Source organism: Peromyscus leucopus, chromosome 6, assembly GCF_004664715.2.
Source record: "Peromyscus leucopus breed LL Stock chromosome 6, UCI_PerLeu_2.1, whole genome shotgun sequence".
Lineage (NCBI taxonomy): Eukaryota > Metazoa > Chordata > Mammalia > Rodentia > Cricetidae > Peromyscus > Peromyscus leucopus.
The window spans coordinates 76954388-76969003 of NC_051068.1; the positions used below are offsets into that span (position 1 = coordinate 76954388).

Below are 14616 nucleotides of genomic sequence, written 5' to 3' on the forward strand. Positions count from 1 at the left end.
GTGCCCCATCTCGTTCTCAGATCTTTGCCCAGCTTCCTACCCCAGGAGAATCCCTTCCTCATGCAGCTGAATGTTAAATAATTCCAGTGACCTGTTTTTGGAAAATGGCCTGAGTGAAATAAAGATAAGTCAGGGGATAGAGAGCTTTCTCGTGGAGTCGAACAATGGCAGTGCACTGAGGTTAGGGTTTTAGAGGTACTGCCAGCCCCCTCCAGTGGTTGCTGGACTGGACAGATGGCTTCCACGAGCATCAGGCTTCCTAGGATATTAGCTTCAAGGTGTGATGGTTAGTTTTAATTATCAATTTGACCCAAACTAGAATCGCTCAGTGAGGGGTTGTCTCCATTGGGTTGGCCTGTGGACATGTCTGGTGGACTGCCTTAATTAAGTGAGTTGATGTGGAAAGACCCAAGTCTACTGTGAGCAGCACCATTCCCTAGGCAAGGAGTCCTGAGCTACGCAAGAGTGGAGAAACCATGCGGCACATAAACAAACAAGCGAGTGAGTGTGTACGGTCATGTCTCACGGCTCTTGACTGCGTGCGATGTGACTAGCTGTTTCAAGTTCCCTGGCTTCCCCTCTATTATGGGTTATAGCCTGGAATTATACACTAAAGGATTATAAATTATAAAGCCTTTTCCACTATCCTGGTTTTTATTGGGGTAATTTATCACAGCAACAGAAAAGAAACTGAAACACAAGCCAGCCTGGGGTGAATGAAGACAGGGACATGGGAGTGGGCAAATGAACACAACACAGAACTCTTTTTTTTGCCAAGATTCAGTCATTTTTCTTTAGTAAACATTTCTCAGACTGTTCAAGTCCTTGGTTACCTTACAGAATTCTGAAAACATCAATTATGCCCATGTTTGCCAAGATTCTGATTTCTTTGAGAAAGAAATGAGTTTTCAGCCGGGTGGTGGCGCACACCTTTAATCCCAGCACTCAGGAGGCAGAGGCAGGTGGATCTCTGTGACTCTGAGGCCAACCTGGTCTACAGAGTGAGATCCAGGACAGGCACCAAAACTACACAGAGAAACCCTGTCTCAAAAAAAAAAAAAGGAAAAAAGAAAAAGAAATGAGTTTTCAGAGGTCTTCCTCCCCTGACATTCCTCAGGGTATCTTCCCTGTAAAAGGGTATGAAGGTATGTCCCCTGTAAAGATGTGAAGGGGTGTCCCCTGTAAAGATGTGAAGGGGTGTCCCCTGTAAAGATGTGAAGGGGTGTCCCCTGTAAAGATGTGAAGGGGTGTCCCCTGTAAAGATGTGAAGGGGTGTCCCCTGTAAGGGTATGAAGGGGTATCCTCTGTGTCTTGCAGATTCTCTGTATTTAAAAATAAAGTTTCTTAGCTGGTTTTGTGGCATAAGCCTTTAATCCCAACACAGGAAGCTGGAGACAGATGGACCTCTGTGAGTCCCAGACCACCTAGGGTTACATAGTGAGACCTGGCCGAGGGGAGGGGAGGGATTCTTAAAATATTAAGATCATAGCCGGGCGGTGGTGGCGCACGCCTTTAATCCCAGCACTCGGGAGGCAGAGGCAGGCGGATCTCTGTGAGTTCGAGGCCAGCCTGGTCTCCAAAGCGAGTTCCAGGAAAGGCGCAAAGCTACACAGAGAAACCCTGTCTCAAAAAAAAAAAAAATATTAAGATCATTAAAACCTTACTTCAAAGATCATTGTTAAGATGGTCCTTGATTGCCATGTGGTGGTGCACGCTTTTAATCCCAGCACTTGGAGGCAGAGGCAGGTAGATCTCTGTGAGTTCAAGGCCAGCCTGGTCTACAAAGCGAGTTCCAGGAAAGGCACAAAGCTACACAAAGAAACCCTGTCTCAAAAAACAAAAAAAAAAACAAAAAAAAACAACAAGAAAAACAAAAAAAGATAGTCCTTGATTAATAGATTACAAATTAATAAATAAAAGCCCACAAAGTTTTTAAAGAATTATGCCAGAAACAATACAAAATTAAGACGACTTTGGAACCAAAACTTTACCATGCAAACAGTACGGTTGGAAAGCTACTCGACCGAAAACGAGATATTTTGTATGTAAAAAGAGTAAAGTCAGAGAAGAGAAACAACTTTCTGAGGAAACTGAGCCCAATCCTTGAACACCTAAGAGCCTGGATGAATTTCAGAATAACCGTGGCCCAGTGGCTGTTGTGTGTGTTGTTGCACGCCCTAGGATCTGAGGGTTCTAGAGTTTGGATCTCCCCCCTGGGAAATCTGCACAGTTCGTCCCCTCATTTCTACACATCTCTGTCCAGTGTCGCCTTCCCGACCAGACACGCTGTGAGTGCTTGGCTTGAACCACTCACCTTCCTAAGGCCCCTCTTCGTCCCCTTCTCTACCTTCCTTTCTCGCATGCCTTTAATTTAGCTAACAACCCCAAGTCTGGCCTACTGTCTGCCTCTCAGGAGAACGTAAGCCAGCAGAAGAATGGTGCTTTTGTCTTTCTTGGTCACTGTTATGCTCCAAGCACCTGGAAGATCATCCAGTGCCGAGGCAGGCTTAATCCGTTTCCACGGATAGTGAGTGACTGTCTAGAGCTTCCCAGTTCCTGTTGTAACAGGCTGTAACTGTTACCAAGAGGACAAACACGTCAGTTCTTCGCTCTCTAACTGCTCTGCTTGACCGCCTGATGGTGGGGCCGACACTTCCTCGTATCTTCTCATCCCACGTGTCCCATGTCAACTCTTTCACGTGAATTACAGGAGCTCTATATGTGTAACATGAGCTAATCTTTTGCAAGCAGATATACAGCCCAATGCCTTCTCTCGGTACACCACTCACCTTTCAGATGGCTAATAAACAGAACCCCTTTTCTTTAATATGGTCAGTAATTTTGTAAATTCTTGCTGTGTCTCAAAAGTATTCTCCTGCTGGGGCACCAATGCTGTGGGGGTGGGGTGGGGTCCTTTCTGTGAGTTATTTTCAATGAAAGCATTTTAAACTTACTTTGTTGACCACAAAAGGATCAGTATATTAAACTCAAGGTATTATAAACGACCTTGGGGGCCTCCTCTGGAGAGACAAGCCCACCCAGTCCCAGTCCCAGGGCCCCCTCACTTTCATGGAGCCCCTTTCCCCTCCAGGCCTCCGGCAACTGGATGAGAGATTCAATCATCAGTCACCTCTAAAGCTGTCAAGTGGGCCAGGGGTGGGGGGAAGCCCAAGGGAGGGGCTGCTATTGAGAAATGCCAACAGGCAGGGAGACCCCTGCACCGTCAGGAGAATGTGAGCAAGTCCCAACAGAGGATTTGGGGGGTGGAAATCCTAGCAGAGGGGACGAGGATAATGGGGGAGGGGAGAGGCAAGGCTGAAACAGAGAAGGGGCATTCTGAAGGAAGGCAGGCACACTCTCAGCTGAGTCCCATGAGAGCAGGGGATTAAGGTGACTTGTTCCTCTGAGAAGAGAGCATTTGCTGACGCCTGTCCTTCTCCTTGTCTCCCAAGAAGAGGGAAAGGGGGAAGGGACAAAAGACATGTGAGGGGCTAGGAGCTGGCTGAAAGCACAATCAATCTCTCTCTCTCTCTCTCTCTCTCTCTCTCTCTCTCTCTCTCTCTCTCTCTCTCTCTCTCTCTCATCACAGGCTTCCTGAGCCCACCTCAGCTTCATGACCCAAGGACAACATTTTTTTCCTTTATGGAAGAAAAGAGGGATTTCAAAGCATGAATAGCCGAAGGTACCCCTGTCCATCATGCTGAGATTGGCCAGGCTATCTGCACACAGCCTGCTGTGATTTCTGAGCCCTGAGTGCCCCCCACCACCCACCCAGAAGGGAATGTTTCAGTGACTTTTTATTTGAAGTGTTCACACTTCCCCTCCAGGGAATATTTGACTTTGAAACTTCCTGTCATCCTTGTCAAGAACAGAAGCTGCCCCAAGAGGTGCCTCTCATCAGCCTCCTTCCTGCTCAGGTGTCCACCCTCTGCCAGAAAGGGGGCCCGCAGCTGAGCACAGACTGAGGGCCAGTAGGCCTCCCTATGGTCCGGCTCTTCCTTTAATTGGCCTCATTGTCCAGGCCGAATTCTTTACCTCTTAGCATGACCAGGCGCTGCCCCTGTTCTGGGATGAACAGGGCCAGGCCTCGCCTCATCCCCTGCCACACTGCAGACATGATAAGGGCAGGGGATCACAAACCATATCATAATGCAGATGGGGACAAAATAAGAAGTTTGTTTAGGCTGGGCAGTGGTGGCTCACTCCTTTAATCCCAGCACTCGGGAGGCAGAGGCAGGTAGATCTTTGTGAGTTCGAGGCCAGCCTGGTCTACAGAGTGAGTTCCAGGACAGCCAGGGCTACACAGAGAAATTCAGTTTAGAAAAGCCAAAAAAAAAAAAAGGGAAGAAGTTTGCTTAGAATCTACAGATGTTCAGGGCCTGGTGGCTGCTTAGGGACACAGGTCATCTGGAAAGCCCAAGAGTCTGACCCATCTCTATCACCCCTGTGGGTGCTCCTGGCTGCTGAATCCCTGTCTGGCAAGCAGAGTTTGAGGTCTTGGGGAAATGGCCCAGCGACTGGACAGCCAGATGTTTGTACTCCAGTCTAGCAGAGACAATGCACCCTGAGAGACAGAGTTCCGAGCAGTACCCATGGGGGTAAGAAAGACCATGATTCACACAAACGGGGAAGAGCCCGAGGGACAGTCTGTGCTTGCAACGTGCAAAGGGTAGTGAGTGGTGATATTTGTTCTCAGGAAAGAAACTTGGGAGAGCCCATAGCTGCTGGGACTTTAAGAATGTGGGGATCCGAAAGCCCAGAGGACAGGAAGCCGGTGACAGGGAGCCTGAGCTGAAGCTGCAGGCTCCTCCTGAGAGCTGAGAGAGCCCTGTGAAGCTGGGCAACTGAGGCCCAGAACCACCCCTAGGACAGATGGGCGATGTAAACAAGGAGACAGCTTAGCCTCTGCCATCCTGAGGCCTGAAGGCAGCTAGTAGCAGGCAGGAGGCTGAGGAGTCCCTTCCTCTCCCTCAGCTCTGAGCATGGGACTCCAGTCCCTGGTGCCCCGTGTGAACAACCTGAGAGTGTCAGGGAACCCAAAGTGGATCCAGCTCCCGCCACGATCAGAAGCACGCATGCTGGTCAGAAGAGACCGAGGAGGATGGGAGGTGGCCTAACAATACCCATAACCACCCGTGTTCTCAGAAGTCGGAAAGCGTTGTATGCTAAGCCACGTTTGAGCGCTTCATATACCGACTCCTTTAGTGCACAGACAGCAGAGTAAAGTGAGCCCTGCCGGCCCTGGGGGTCTTGCAGGGACCCACTCACGTGGACAGTCAATGTTAGGGAGAGGAGATGTGAGAAATGCACTCTCAGACTGTGGCCCCGGTTCTTGAAAGACATGTGACCTGCCAAGTCCTTGCAAAGCTTTTCTCTGACAGCAGGGGGCGCCAATACCTGATAAACCCTGCCAGTGCAGAGAAAACTGCCAAAGAAACAGCCAGGAAATGATACCTTGGAAAGAACTGGAAAACAAACTGGCTGGTGATGCAGGCCGCTCAGACCCAGGTTTAATGGGTGTTGCAGCCCAGATTACTGACCCCCGAGTTCAGCAAATGTCCCCTGGGGAAATCCAGGCCAGCAGGAGGATGACCCTAGCTGTCGGCCCTCTCACACTAGCCCCACCAGACAACCACAATGTATCCCCTCCTTCTTTCGGTGGTATCTGGGCTCACTCAGGTCAGGGCCACCCAAGCTCAGAAGAGGCAAAAACCTCAGGAAGGAAGTGATCGGCTGGCTTCTTCCAGCTCAGCCTTACTGCTTGCTGATAATGTACGTCCTCGAATTCAAATCCCAGCCGTCCGGCTTTCTCCAGTTATTGCAGTATATGGAAGTGTTCTACCTGGAAGTGAGAAGTCCAGGCCATCTCTCTATGCTCCCACTTCCTCCTCTGTGGAAGGAATATAAATCCATTCGATGACAATAAGAAACCTGGAGCTTGAGAGGCATGTCTCCGGAAGGACACACAGGGAAGGGAGGTCATGGGAACCCCGTGAGAGCACTGGCTTCGAAGTTCATGTCTCGAATTCAACTCTGTTAAGCTGTGTGACCTTGAATACATCACTTAACCTTTCCTAGCCTGGTTTCTGCTTTGTCAAATGAAGAATGGGAGGGTGAAATGAGATGACATCATACCCGAGTGTGGCTTTTGCAAGCTCCTTCATAGTGACAAGTGCCATGTCATATCCCCTGCCACATTAAATAATATATTACGGCATTCCAGTAATTGGAGCATGCCTGCATTATAATGAATTTCAAAAGTCATAAAATGATGATTAAATATTTCTTAGATTAGAACAGATGCAGCTGAGAACTCTTCATGAGAGAAGAAGACTGGGAACACAGGGCCATATCTCAGATGAGATATGACTCTTTGAAATCCATTTATTCCAGAAAATGTTTTGTACACATCAAGTGCTATGTCAGAATACAGTCACAGAGGAAACACATGGATCCCACTTCTGAGAAGCTTATCAGCCAGCAAGGCAGACAAGCAAGGATCAGATAATCCACACAGATATACACAGTCGTCCTTCAGTGTCCATGGGGCACCAGCTCCAGGATCCCTGTAGACATCAAGTCTGCAGATACTTGTCTCACCTGTAATATGGCGCGGTAACTATACACATCCTCCAGACACTTCGAATCATCTTTAAATTGGCTGTGTTACCTAATACACCATGACTGCTGTGTAGATTGAGGGCAGGGGGGATAATGGCACAGAAAGGAAGTCTGTCTGTGCTCAGTACCGACACGGATTGTTGTTCAAAGGGTTTTGATCCATCGTTGGTTGGATCCATGTGTGTGAAAACAACGCACACAGGAGGCTGACTCTAATTACAAAGTGTTATGACAGAGACGTATCAGGTGGGAACAGGAAAGCTTCTGACCCACGGAACCTGGCCAGAAGCTGGGAACGATGCTTGAGGCCCACTCAAGGAACCCTGCAGGCACAAGGGAGCATGTGCAAAAACCCAGCAGTAAGCGTGCGACGCTCAAGGAAGGCAAAGAGGGCGCGAAGTCGGGAGACATGGAGAAGGGTGGTGGGAAGGTGGGATGGAGCGGCTGCTGGTGACCAGACCAGTGTGGGCCTTGCAGGCTGTGGTTGGATTTTGAGTTTTAGTCAAAATTCGTATGCTGAAAACGAGTCCTCAGGGTGTTGAGAGGATCCCTTGTGAATGTGATTGGTGCCCTCATAAAGAACCTCAGAGAGGCGGCTCGTTCCTTCCATTATGTGAGGCTACAGCTAGAAGGTGCCACTATGAGACAGGAGCCTCACCAGACACCAAACCCAAACCCACTGGTGTTGAATCTTGGTCTTCCTCTAGAAGCCTCTAGAAATATGAGAAATGCCTGTCACTGTTTACAAGCTTTCCGGTTCACGGTATTTTGTTGGTTGTCAATGTTGTTAAAGAGTCTTAGTGGAGATAAAGCCTAGAAAAGGACTGAGACAAGAGAATTGGAGGTGGGTGGCTTATTTGGGGTTCTTTTGTTATAGCAACAGTAACGGAGTCTGGTTCAATTCAGTATAAAGCTAGTATATTGGAAGAAGACAGTTTACGTCAGTGTGCCTCCCCTTGAGAAAGGCAGAGGCAAAGGCCATGCTGTAGACCGGGACAGCCAGGAAGGGCCTACTACAGAATGAAAGGTTCCGGTGCTCTCCAGTCCTCCACCACTCCTCTCAAGAGTCAAGTTCTCCTGGGGCAGATCTGAAGGACAGAGCTTGGTTTGCCTGCCCACGTCACTGTGTCCAGACAACAATTTTAGCCTCACAGTTTCTCAATAAAACAGCTTCCAAGAGGGAAGGATCCCTCCCACCCCCAAGGAAAGTCACAAAGAAGCTGGGTGACATTCCCAAAGAATTTAGAAGGCATTCTAGACAAAAACTAATTCATCAGGAACTTGAAGTACAGCTCTGTGGTGGAAGACTTACTTGCCTAACATGCATGTCACTCTGACTCCCATCCCCAGCATCACAAGACATCAAATGTCTACTGCAGATCCTAAAGAAATGTCTAGAGGGTCATCAGGTTCAAGCTAGAGGTTCCAGGGGTCTTATCGAGGAAGTGATCTCTTTCTGGCAGCAATTTGTCAAGGGGACAGGCCACCTGGAAGTTTGGGGGAGGAGAAGTAGAGAAAGAAGCTTCTAGACGGCACCTTGAATGAGGTCACACATCATAAAAGCTCTCCCTCAGGCTTTGTTCTCTGACTCATCTGTAGCTTTTGAAGAGAGAGCAGTCACATGAACTATACAAGCCACCAAACACGGTAAGAAAGCAGGAGAAAGCGACTAGGAATCCCAAGTCATCAAAACTACAGATATGCCCATTCATCCAAGGATGAAGACTGACCAGAAAGTGTTCCCTTTTTTGGGGAGAATGAAGGTGTCTCTGCTGGCTGTACTTGAGATTCTGGGTGTGCAGGACAACATGCCAGGGAAACCCAATTGTCTACAAACGGGCCCGGAGAAGGAGGTGCCCCAGATGAGCCAGAACCGCGTCTCCCCAGAAGAGCTATCCGTTGGGATAGCATGGCAATTTCCTTCCTGATTTGGCAAGCTTTGCCCAAAATGTGCTAATTCGACATGTAATTCTCACAAGAAGAACATTTTAATGTAGATTGCAATATCTTAAGAAATCCACAATGCTTCAAAGAAAGTAGGCATTGCAAAGGCTCTGCAAAGTTGTACAAGAGCTGGGCATCAGGGTGAGACGGGGCATCTCCATGTGCCTCCTGGGTGATGCATTCCCTGGAGCACAGGTCAGGCGTCTTTGCGCAGGTCGGAGACTCCAGCTTACCAGTTTCTGAAAAATGTCCTTTTCGTTTTCATGGAGACTTCCTTTGCTGCATTTGAATGAAAACTTTTGGGTGCAGTAAGAATGTCTGATACTAAAGATAGATAAAACTATGATATGTAATGTGTCAAGTATTCAAAACATCACTGCCAAAATCAAGAGATGTCTGTTTCTTCAGAACGCCGGTCATTTACAAACATGTCATTCCCATGTGAAGCAAGCTGATGAATTTCAATGAGAACCAAGCAAATGTGGGGTGGGGGGATGGTTCTGTGGGTAAGAAAGGGTGCCTGCTGTGCAAGCAGGAGGGGTCAAGTTCAAGTCTCCAGAACCCATGTAAAAATCCAGGCATATTCACATGCCTGTAACTCCAGTGTCGTTGGCCAGGGTGGGCAGAGATAGGAAGATCACTCGGGGTTGCTGGCTGCCAACGTAGCTCCAAATTCAGTGAGAAATCCTGTCTCAAGGGAATAAAGTGGAGTGTGATTGAGCAGGGCTCCAAACATCCTCCTCTGGCCTCCACGTGTGGGTGCATGAACCTGTACATATGTGTTTCTCTCTCTCTCTCTCTCTCTCTCTCTCTCTCTCTCTCTCTCTCTCTCTCACACACACACACACACACACACACACACACACACACACAGGAAGAAGAACTGAGTGTATGTTAAGAACACGTGAAGGAAAGGCTATACCAACTCCTTAAAATGAAACCTCCCACCATGGAACAGCAACTTCCTCCCTGCCGATGGCTTCTGTCGTATCTGTGCACCATCTCTATGATTGTTTCCTGAATATTGATTGACTCAGTTATCTTACCTTTTACTTTGCCTCATCAAAAGCAACATTATCACTATTGTCCAAATATTTCCCGTGTATATTACCATAAAGAGCTCACTAATAAACTGTAACTTGACCTCCACATACTGATCAATCTTCTTGTCTCTATTCATGTCTGCAGGGTGTGGTTCTAGGGCCCCTAGGTACAGCAGCCAGCAGATGTGTGACTGGGAAAATGACTCAGTGGTTAGGAAGACCAAGGCTCAATTCCCAGCACCCCCATGGCACTCACAACCATCTGTAACTCAAGTTCCAGAGGATCCAACACCCTCTTCTAGTCTCTGAGGCCACCAGGCATGCATGTGGTGCACTTACGTGCATGTAGGTAAAAAACACTCATTAACATAAAATAAAAATAAATCTTAAAAATATCTGCAGGTGTTTAATAAAATGGCATAGTATTTGCATATAACCATATGCTTTAAATCATTCTCAGATTACGTATCATGCCTAATGCCATGTCAATGCTATGTAAGTAGTTGTTATAGTGTTTAGGGAAAGACAAGAAAAAAAAAACTTTACTTATTAAATACAGATGCAACCCCCCACCCCCCACCCCGCAGCACTTTTCATCCCCAGCTGGTTGAATTTACAGATTGGAAGGCTGAATATTCCCATCTGTGGCCAGTGAAGTGGGACTGTGGTCAGTGGCTCAGGCCTCCCACATTCTATCCCTGCAGGTGGGTGGAGGCCACCTTACCCCCAAACACATGGCTGCCACGTCATATAACAAGGGAAAGGACCCGTGTAGATGTAGTCAGTATTCTCATGCTGCAGTTGGGTTTCCGTGTTCTGTTTAGGCCGTTCCCTCCTGCCATAGTCTCTGTGCCGTAGGCTAACCCAAGGAGGAAGCCCTTCCTCTGAGTCCCCAGAGAAAACACCACTGGCTCGAAGAGGGGTCAGCCTGTAACAGGAGACTGCTGCCACACTGTGCATCTCAGCCCATGTTTGGTCACTCATGTCAGCCATCCCATTTCTAAAGTTTCTGGGCTAGCCTTGTGCATCTTGTCTCTTACATTTCTGGGCTAGCCTTGAGACTGGAATTTTCTCACAAGCAGTACTTTAGTCATGAGCCCTAGGCTACCAGCTTGCAGCTAAGGTTTTGATGTCCAGCTCTCTGTTTTCTGAGATTGAGAAAACAAGCGATTGCTGTCTGTTTGGATTTCCCCTTTTGTCAAGTGCTTCTTAAGGCTTTTCACTCTCTTTAATGTGGAGTTTCTTGCCTTTAATTTCTGTGTAGGAATTCTTAAACTATTTTGGAGATAGTTTTCCCTCAGTATCCAGTGCAGATTCCAGGATCCCACAACCTCCTGCAAATATCCAACTCCACACATGCACAAGTCCCCATGGGAAATGGCTCATTTGCATATAATCTACACACTTCCTCCCACATACTTGAAATCATCTCTAGACTATTTATACCACCAAACACAGATAGACGTGACACAGCAGTTGCCATGCTGTGTTCTACAAGGCTGGCATAAGACATCTATATTTGTTCAGTACTGACACCATTTTTTAAAAACTCCATTTGATCTACAGTTGGTCACAAACACAGATGCAGACCCCAGGACACAGAGGTCAGCTGGACTGCTTTCTGCTTAATATTTTTGTCTGTTTGGGGGCCGGGCAGTGATTTCCTTACCGGTAGTTGGGTAACTATAGACACCCCCTTCCCGTCTGTGAGTAGATGCTTCACTTTCTCGGTGTCTTGCGTGCATAAAGGCTCATCACCCTGGCATAGCTCTTGGAGCATGTGGACAATTTGTACAGAACCCTTTTCCTATCTAAGCACTTCTCAGCCTTTTGGCCAAGATAAACTAAAGTTGTATAGACATTTTCCTGTATGACGTTCAGTAAGTTCGTTATCGTCGCCCAACAACTCCACCCAAAAATCAGTGACTGAAAACAAACATTCTTCTCACTCATGAGCTCCGGTCAACATATACAGGTTTAGCTCACCTAAGACTGGCTGGGTTCTGGGGCTAGGGGTGGCTGTGTTTGACTAGAGGAGTGTCACTGGGGATCTGTGCTCCCACACAAGCACACACACACACACACACACACACACACACACAACAACACAACAGACACACAGAGAGAGAGAGAGAGAGAGAGAGAGAGAGAGGAGAGTGCTCTCCTGGCTAAGCAGACCAACCAAGATCTTGAATCTTTCATAACCATGGGATTAGTTCTGTATAGATTTCCTGCAGAAATACACAATGACTAGGACACACAGGCGTTCTTTAGAATGTAGAAGAACTTAGACACTGATCCTTTTGGTCTTGGTCTTTGAAGCTCATTGAAACTTATAGACAAGAAAGAAAATCATGCTAAAATTATTCTGCAATTTTAGTCCATATTGCTTTTAGATTTGTTTAATGAGAGAGAGGACATGTGGAGGTCAGAGGACAACTCGTGGGCGTCATTTCTCTCTTCCCACCATGTGGTCCTAGGGAATCAAACTGGGGTCGTCAGACTTGGCAGCAAGTGTCTACTTACAGGGCGTCTCGCTGGACTGTGTTCTGTCAACTTTAAAGGAGTCTTTTTAATTCACATGATTCCAATGGGAATCACCTATAAGGCAGAATAAATATTTAGAGTTAGTACTCAGACCTGAGTAAATTCTGTGCCTCCCCTCTCTGGCCCCTGCAAAAGTGAAAGTAAAGTAGGCCAGTTGTTCCCAACGCGGAGCCCACCAGGTCATTCTGCTTCTGTGTGCTCTCTTCTCCTGAGTCTCTGCCCCGTCTCTTGGGCCACCTGTCCCCACAAGCGTATAAACAATCCTTTCTCTCAGCAGCAAATACCAGAAGCTTTAAAAAAAAAAAAAAAAAAAAAAAGTGGCAAAAGGAAGCTGTTGTTGCCTGAATGCCGCTGGCAAAAGATTGCAAGAGACGAGCCCAGCAACCGGTGACCATGGTGATGCTGTGTAATCAGCAAACCCAGGCCCTTGCCTTCCTTCCTTCTCTGGGCATCCATAGAGTGGTTGGTCTAGAAACCCCAAGCTCACAGACTGTTTTCCAGCAACATAGCAACCAGATCCACACACAGCAAACCCGGCAGTCAAAAACTACCCATGCCCTGATTATCAAAACCAGAGTTATGACAGCAGGCACACCAGGCTTCCTTTCTTAGCAGGAGGGCACGTTGGCCATCCAGCTACCTTCCCCATTAAATCCACAACGCTGTGTGAAATACATCAGCACTTCACACACACACACACACACACACACACACACACACACACACACACACTGCTGAGCCACCACAAAAGGAAGAAAATCTACAAAGGACAAAATAAAGGGGCAGCAAGAACCCTGGAAAGCAGGCGGTGTCGAAGCCACCCCCTGCCCTGAGTTTCTGTTGACAGTTCCATGGCTTGGGGTTTGTGACGTCAGGCCTAAAACCCTACAAAAATAGCCTGTTAGGATGCCTCACCCAAACCTGCCCCATCCCGGGAGCTACATTCTCAAGGTAAGAAATAAACCCCACGGAGCAAAACAGAGCAAGGAAACACCTACATTTGGATTTCACTGTGGGTGTGAAGGAATCTTCCCTGAGAACTCAACCACAAGGCAGCCCTCCAGGGACTCTGCTGTCTGAGTTGACATGGCACCACTGCCTTGAGATGATCTGCAGAAAGACCAGGAAATCCTCTTGGGGGGAACAAAACCCCAGCTGAGAACTCAAGACTGATTATCCCACAACTTACTAGGAAAATGAGCAACTTTACCTTATTTTCAAATTGTGTTTTTTTTTTTTTAACCACACAGTGGGGCCGGTGCAGGTACCAAGGTGACGATCTACCCCAGGACGCACGTGGTGGAAGGGGAGCACTCACTCTTGCAAGCTGGGCTCTGCCCCCACAGGGGCATAGTGGTGTGGTGTGCCCACACAGGTACAAACACACTAGACAGACAGACAAACAGAGGTAACAGAAATTAAAAATAAATAATCAGCGCACAGTATCAGCTACAAGGCCGTAGAACAATAGGCAGAAAGCTCCACAGGTCACAAAAGCAGATCACCAGGGGCTCAGGGGTTACATTTGGGAAACTGAGGCAATACCAGTGGTCCACCTTTGCCTGTTTCCTCCGGTTTCTGTGTATGAACCAGCAGTGCCCATTCTCAGTTCCTGTCTTGTTCTTCATGGGCCATATTTCTGGTTTCCTTCTTTTTCCCAAGGTCTACAAGCACATCTTTCCCCTGCACGTTAAGAAGGAAACAAACAAACTCCCTCCATCTTGCTCCACCACTCTCCCAGGTGAAGTTCTTGCAAGCACAATCATTGGGACTCCTGCAGTCCACTGTGCCCTCCCCAACCCTTCTCAAAAGGCCCTAACCCAGGCTGTAGAGACCCCAGGTCACCAAACCCAATGAACTGTTACTTACCAGCTCTTCCTGAGGCATTATACAATGTGAGTCCCCTCCTTCCAGAAAGTCTCCTGACTTCTCCTGAAGTGTTTACTATAAACGGTATGGATGTCACCATCTTGGTTTCTTCTCCCGTAACCAGGATAAAATACCCTGACGATCGCAACTGAAGGGTTTCTTTTGGCTCTCAGTTTGGGGGTGCAGTCATCACGACTCAGAAGTAATGGCAGCAGGCGCTTGAGGCAGCTCGTCTCGTCACACCCAGAAACAGTGATGACTGCTGGTGCTCAGTTCATTTTCTCCAATGTGTACAGTCCAGGGCCCGTGCGTAGGGAATGGTCCTGCCCAGGGCTAAGTAGGTTTTCTTCCATCAGTTAACCTGGGAAAGACAATCCCTCAAAGGCATGCCCAGAGCCCAGAACACCCCTCACAGTAGTTGTCTCCTGGTTGATCCCAGATCGTGTCAAGTTGATGTAACAGGGATCATCACATCCCCCAAGATTCACTTGGAAAGGCTTGTTCCCCTGCTTGGTGCAATTGCGAGGTGGAGTTTATTGAGGGTCTTCAGGTCTTCCTGGAAAGAGATAATGGTACCTCTAGTCTCTTCCTT

The 14616-nt window shown here is 47.8% G+C and overlaps 1 long non-coding RNA gene across 2 annotated transcripts; it reads right to left on the reverse strand.

Moving 5' to 3' along the window:
• Positions 1–6397: 6397 nt before the first annotated feature.
• Positions 6398–14259, reverse strand: LOC114698551. Of its 2 annotated transcripts, XR_005091820.1 has the most exons (4): positions 14025–14259; positions 13154–13838; positions 12135–12209; positions 6398–9252 (listed from the first exon to the last, which is right to left on the reverse strand). It is a non-coding gene; the product is annotated as an uncharacterized LOC114698551 (long non-coding RNA). The 2 variants fall into 2 exon arrangements; XR_003735372.2 differs by lacking the exons at positions 13154–13838; positions 14025–14259 and adding an exon at positions 12332–12445 and having other exon boundaries at positions 6401–9252.
• Between the last annotated feature and the right edge of the window lie 357 nt (positions 14260–14616).